This window comes from Hyaena hyaena, unplaced genomic scaffold, assembly GCF_003009895.1.
Source record: "Hyaena hyaena isolate Hyena2069 unplaced genomic scaffold, ASM300989v1 scaffold_1739, whole genome shotgun sequence".
Taxonomy (NCBI): Eukaryota; Metazoa; Chordata; class Mammalia; order Carnivora; family Hyaenidae; genus Hyaena; species Hyaena hyaena.
This window is the reverse complement of record NW_024082370.1, coordinates 1-6,589: the sequence shown is the minus strand read 5'-3', so window position 1 is coordinate 6,589 and position 6,589 is coordinate 1. Positions and strand designations below refer to the sequence as shown.

Below are 6,589 nucleotides of genomic sequence, written 5' to 3'. Positions count from 1 at the left end.
AGACTTTATTGTTTATAAATTTTTAATGTTTTATTTAGTTCTGAGAGAGAGAGAGAGAGAGAAGGAGAGAGGAAGGGAGGGAGGGAGGAAGCGTGAGCTGGGGAGGGTCAGAGAGAGAGGGAGACACAGAATCGCAAGCAGGCTCCAGACTCTGAGCTAGCTGTCAGCACAGAACTTGATGCGGGGTTTGAAACCACGAACCATGAGATCATGACCTGAGCTGAAGTGGACGCTTAGCTGACTAGACCACTAAGGCGCCCCAAGACAAACTAGGCTTTAAAATAAAGGCTGAGGGCGCCTGGGTGGCTCAGCGGTTAAGCAGCCGACATTGGCTCAGGTCACCATCTCACAGTCTGTGCGTTCGAGCCTTGCATCGGGCTCTGTCCTGACAGCTCAGAGCCAGGAGCCTGCTTCAGATTCTGTGTCTCCCTCTCTCTCTGACCCTCCCCCACTCATGGTCTGTTTCTCTCTGTCTCAAAAATAAATAAACATAAAAAATTAAAAATAAAATAAAATAAAAGATGTAACAAGAGATGAAGATGGGCATACAATAATAATTTAGGGGTTTATCAATCAAGAAGACCTAACGATTATACATTTCTAAGCCCTGAATTCGAAAGAAACCAAATATATAAAAGAATCACAAACATAAGCAATCTTTTAGGTAAGAACTTGGTCATTGCAGGAGATTTTAATACCCCACTTTCCACAATGGACAGATCATCTAGACAGAAAGTCAGTAAAGAAACAATGGCCCTAAATGAAACACTGGACCAGATGGTCTTGACAGTTATATTTAGAACTTTTCAACCTAAAGCAGCTGAACATACATTCTTCTAGAGTGCAGATGGAACAGTCTCCAAATTAGATCACATACCGGGTCACAAAACAGCCCTCTGTAAATATAAAAGAATTGAGATCACTTGTGGGGATGAGCACTGGGTGTTATATGGAAACAACTTGGCCATAAACTATTAACAAAAAGAACTGAGATCATATCATGCACACTTTCAGATGACTATGCCAGGAAACTTCAAATCAGCCACAGGAAAAAGTTTGGGAAACCTCCAAATGCGTGGAAGTTAAAGAACATCCTACTAAAGAAGGAATGAGTCAACCAGGAAATTAAAAAAGGAATTTTAAAATATATGGAAACAAATGAAAGTGAACACACAACAATCCAAACCGACTGGAATGCAGCAAAGGTAGTCCTAAAGGAAAACACGTTGCAAACCAGGCTTACCCCAAGAACAAGAAAAATCCCAAATACAAAATCTAACAGCACACCTAAAGGAACTAGAAGCAGAACAGCAAAGTAACCCCAAACACAAGACAAGAAGAGAAATAGTGAAGATAAATGCAGAAATAAACAATATAGAATAAAAAATAAAATAAAAACCAAATGGAAGAACATATCAATGAATCTAAGAGTTGGTTTTTTGAAAACATAAACAAAATTGATATCTAACCAGGCTTTTCAAAAAGAAGAGAGGACCAGATAAAGTCATGAATGAAATTGGACTTATCACAACCAACCCCTCAGAAATACAATTATCAGAAAATACTCTGAGAAATTATATGCCAATATACTGGACAACGTGGAAGAGATGGGCAAATTCCTAGACGCTCACACACTACCAAAACTCAAATGGGAAGACATAGAAAATTTGAACAGACTCATAGCTAGTGAAGAAGTTGAATCGGTTATCAAAAATATCCCAACAAGAGTCCTGGGGCAGATGGCTTCCTAGAAGAATTCTGCCAGACATTTAAAGCAGAGTTAATACCCATCCTTCTCAAGCTGTTCCTAAAAATAGAAATGGAAGGAAAGCTTCCAGACTCATCCTATGAAGCCAGCATTACCTTGATTCCCAAACCAGATAGAGACCCCACAAAAAAAAGGAGAATTATAGGCCAATACATCTGATAGGAAGCAAAAATTTTACTAGTGGATTCCTAGAGGTAAGAGTGAGTGGTGCCACTCCCACTTCTACACCTTGTTTCTTGGACCCATGAAACTTGGCTGTGGGAAAAACAAATATAATGAATGTTGATTCAGAGTATATATTCCCTTTATTATAACATTGCCATTCTCTCACAAAGTACTGTCATCTATTTGGCACTGTAACAAAGACTTTAAAAAAATTAATGCTTATTTATTTTGGAGAGACAGAGAGAGACAGAGTGCAAGCAGGGGAGGGGTAGAGAGAGGTGGAGACACAGAATTCGAAGCAGGCTTCAGGCTCTGAGCTGTCAGCACAGAGCCAGATACAGGGCTCAAACCCAAGAACCACGACATCATGACCCGAGCCGCAGTTGGACGCTTAACTGACTGAGCCACCCAGACACCAGTGTAATTAAGACTTAAAAAGTCCATTCCACTGTGCTGACATGACAGCTGACTCAGGAATGTGTAAACATGGTAAGACTATGAATTTCATGAGCATGGAATCATTGATGAGTTTTTTTGGTCAGAAGCAATATTGGTGGAATGGTGAGTAAGGCTTCATTAAGTCCCCAGGAGGTAATTTTGGCAAAAGTAACACATAAAGGGAATTAAAATCTGTATCTACAGTATGTGTCTATTTCAGTAAGAATGAAACACTATCTGGGGGTATCTGGGTGACTCATGTGGTTAAGCATCTCACTCTTGATCTTGGCACAGGTCATAATCCTACTGTTCTTGAGATGGAACCCTGCATCAGGTTCTGTGCTGACAGCACAAAGCCTGCTTGGGATTCTCTCTCTCCCTCTCTCTCTGTCCCTTCCCTGCTCACATACTCTCTCTCTCTCTCCCTCTGTCTCAAATAATTAAAAAAAAAACACCATTAAACTCCTTACATTGCACTCGCCCCCATACCTCGCACGGAGAATGCCTGAAGCCATAGGAACCGTTACAGAATCCAGGAGTTTGGGAGGAAAAGGAGACAGAGTCCGCTGAGAAAACCTTCTAGCTTGAGTGCGAACTGGGGAAGACAAAATCGGGCCAGGACCAGAGACACAGAGGGACGGGGGCGATCCCCCTCTGCGGGGAGTTTAGAGGGGAAAGAGAGTGGCCAAAACTGCTCAAGACACTGTCCCTGTCGCTGGAGAAGAGAACCTCCCCCCCTCCCGCTCCGGACACAGAGGGATCCAGTTTACTGCTCTCCAGGTGACCCTAGGTGGGACGCACTCGTCTCAGGCGACCCCGGATGAAACTCCTCCTCACTCGCCAACCCGACCTGGAGGAGAAGGCAGCAGTGGCTTCTAGTCAATCCCCAGGGGGAAGACAAGAGGCTTGGGACTGTCCTGAGGGGGTCACCTGCCAGTTTCTATTTCCAGCTATTTCATTGGGGCACGCGGACTGGGATCTGGAAACGAGGCCTGACCTGGGATATAGACCATGGCCCACCTTGGCTGTGCCCCCAGCACAGGGAGGTTCTGCACCCAAAAAAGTGAGTTGCAGCACTTGGTTCAAGAAGGGACTGGAGCGCTGCCACTCTTCCCTCCACAACCGCCAAGGCAGGACTCCCGCGGGATGCATTGGATCAAACCACGCCCATCCCTGCTAGAGAGCTGCCGTCTTCCCTTTCTTTTCACCGGAGCCGGGGCAAGACCAACATGGATGCACTGCCCTGATTAATTCTGGTCACTGGCTTGCTTAAACAGTCACATTTAATCAATTCTCTAGATGTAAATTCTACACCTACCTACCTTCTCATCTCTTTCTCTCTGGAGTAATCAGACCATATAGTTTCTTTGGATAACACCATAGTCACTTTCGCCTCTTCTCCAACCATATTCCACTCTTTCACTCTTTGAAAAAAGCTGCTTATTCCTGCTGCCTGCTCATTTCATTTCCAATTTTGCCTCATCCCCGCCATGTCATTTCTCTCTTTAGCGCTTCCACCAGCACTGCATACACCTGGCTATTTATTTGTAGCTGGGAAATCTGGTTATATGCTTTAAACTGTTCTTTGTCTGTTGGACTTCTTATTTTTTTCCTTTTCTTTTCTTCTTTTTTATATATTTTTATTTTTTATTATTCGCCTTCCCCCCTCCCTCTTTTCTCTTTTCTTTTTTGTTTTCGCTTTTGGTTTGCTTGTTTGTTGGATTTGTCTGTGCGTTTGTGTGCCATTGTTCACTGTGTGTGTGTTTGTCTGTCTGTTTTCTTTTCCAGGGCTACCTCAAGAAACAAGCCAAAGTACACATGGTGGAGAGTCCCAGAAAACAACTATGAGAAGGAAAATAAAATAACCAAGGTCTCAACAAGAGAGACCAAGAGATACCATTCAAAGAACACTTTCTGAAAGGATAGGCCCTGGACAGTCAAAGAGCCTTCTTGGGTACAGCAGTGCTCACAGGTGCAGAGAGGATAATAAGTTTTTTAAACTAACAAGAGAGAGAAAGCTAACCAAAATGACAAAACGAAAGAGCTCTCCTCCAGAGAAATTCTGGGAAGAATTGACAGCTAAAGAAGTGCTCAAAACAGATATAAGCAACATAACTAGAATTTAGAACAATAATCATAAAAATAATCGCTCGGCTTGAAAAAAAGCATGGAGGACATCAAAGAAACTATGGCTACAAACAACAAGTAGCTTAAAAATAATTATTATGAATTAAAAGATGTGATAAGTGAGACACATAATAAACTGTAGGCATCCAATGCACTTTCTGATACATGGGCATGGGAATCATTGACACATTTCATTTGCTGTGACATGATGAGTTTTTTGGTCAGAAGCAATGTTGTTGGAATAGCATAATGGTGAATAAGGCATTCATTAAGTCCGAGGAGGTAATTTTGGCAAAAGTATCACATACAGGAATGAAAATCTGTATCTAGAGTATGTGTCTATTTCAATAAGAATGAAACAGTACCTGGGGGTATCTGGGTGACTCATGTGGTTAAGCGTCTCAGTCTTGATCTTGGCTCAGGTCATAATCTCACTCACTGTTCTTGAGATGGAACCCTGCATCAGGTTCTGTGCTGACAGCACAAAGCCTTCTTGAGATTCTCTCTGTCCCTCTCTGTCCCTTCCCTGCTCACATACTCTCTCTCTCTGGCTCTCGTTCTCGCTCTCTCCCTCAATAACTTTTAAAAAACACCATGAAAAAAGAGAGAATGAAACACTACCTCTGCCATGATGAAGCCTAATGGAATCAAGTTGCCACCCGCATACTGGATGAATACCCTGGGGAATGATGCCATATAAGGGAATGAGTGTTGGCCTCTACTACTGGTAAATGGTCACTCAGCAGCAGCCATAAGCAGATTGACTTTTGTGAGCATAAATCCATATTGCTGGGCCCATGATACCTTCCATCCCTTACATCGTGGCCACTGCGTTCATGAGCCCATTGAGTAGTGACCGGGTGGCAGGGAAAAACACTGACTGCTATCCACAGAACGGGCCATCTGATCCACTATATTCTTGGAAATCATCTTCCTCTGCTAAGGCAATCTTTTGTTGAGCATTTACATGGGAATAAAATATTTTCACATTTTGCCCATCCAAAAAGATCTAACTAGTTCCAGGTGCTGCTTCTTCCTCCACTGCCATCAATTACTAAGGATCTTCTATCCCTTGGTGAAGACAAAAAAAAGCAAGTAGCAATTGGTCATAAGAAGAAAAGGATTGAAACATTTCCAGCAACTAGTGTTAGTGAGGATTGCAGAAAGTTTTTTGAATATGACAGTGTTGAGCTGATGCAAAATGAAACTTGATATCTCCTTACCATCAAAGGCAGAAACTGGAAAATGCCCTGCACTATATTGTCTGTCTTGCCAATACAGACAATTAGTTTAACTTGCACTGACCAAAATTTTATGTCAAAGTCTTGTCATCATCAGGATACCTCAGAACATGTTCTTGTTGTCATTGTTCAAGATACCAGCCATTGTGGCTGCAATATTAAAGAAGAAGATGAGAGCTTGGACTTTGGTACCAGTACTTATGTGGGTGCCACTAAAGATCCTTGGAAAACTAACTAGAGAACGTGCTCTTATGTACCTGAAGACCTTCTCCAACTCGTAAATGCGATTTTGCAGTGGACCACCGGAGGATGTCTATTTTTGGCCACTCCATGAGGAGCTTTATGCTTTGAAGAATCCTGGAAAGTACAAAGCTGTGCCAACGTTTGCTCTAATTTGCAACGCAGTGACACTTTTGCCCTTTGGGGGAAAAAGGCCTTTAGTGGATATTTGGGAACAGATCAAATGAAATGGAAGCCTTATTGATGCTACCCATCTTGTGAAGTCCTATCCAGGTTCTCAGCTGGACATACTAATTGATCAACGAAACAGTGATCGGTTCCTTCCCGATGGACAGTTACTACTTGATAACTTCATACCTGCCTGTACAGAAAAGAAATTTCCTGTTGTTTTTAGATTACAATAGAGTATGGGCACAGCTAAATATTTCATTGCAACCATTATTACTGATAACATCAGACACCATGCAATACCTTAATGCATTAAAAACATCACATAAGAGAATTTCTTTAGGATGATAATGTAAGAAACAGAACTACATGGAAAAAAAGACTTCAGAACATTGAATTTTATAGTGCTAAAATGCATAAATTCCATAGTCGAAATACTTTC

At 42.0% G+C, this 6,589-nt stretch overlaps 1 pseudogene; it reads left to right on the top strand.

Moving 5' to 3' along the window:
- The first annotated feature begins 3,191 nt into the window (after nt 1–3,191).
- On the top strand, nt 3,192–6,495 carry LOC120226528 (annotated as a pseudogene).
- The last annotated feature ends 94 nt before the right edge of the window (nt 6,496–6,589 follow it).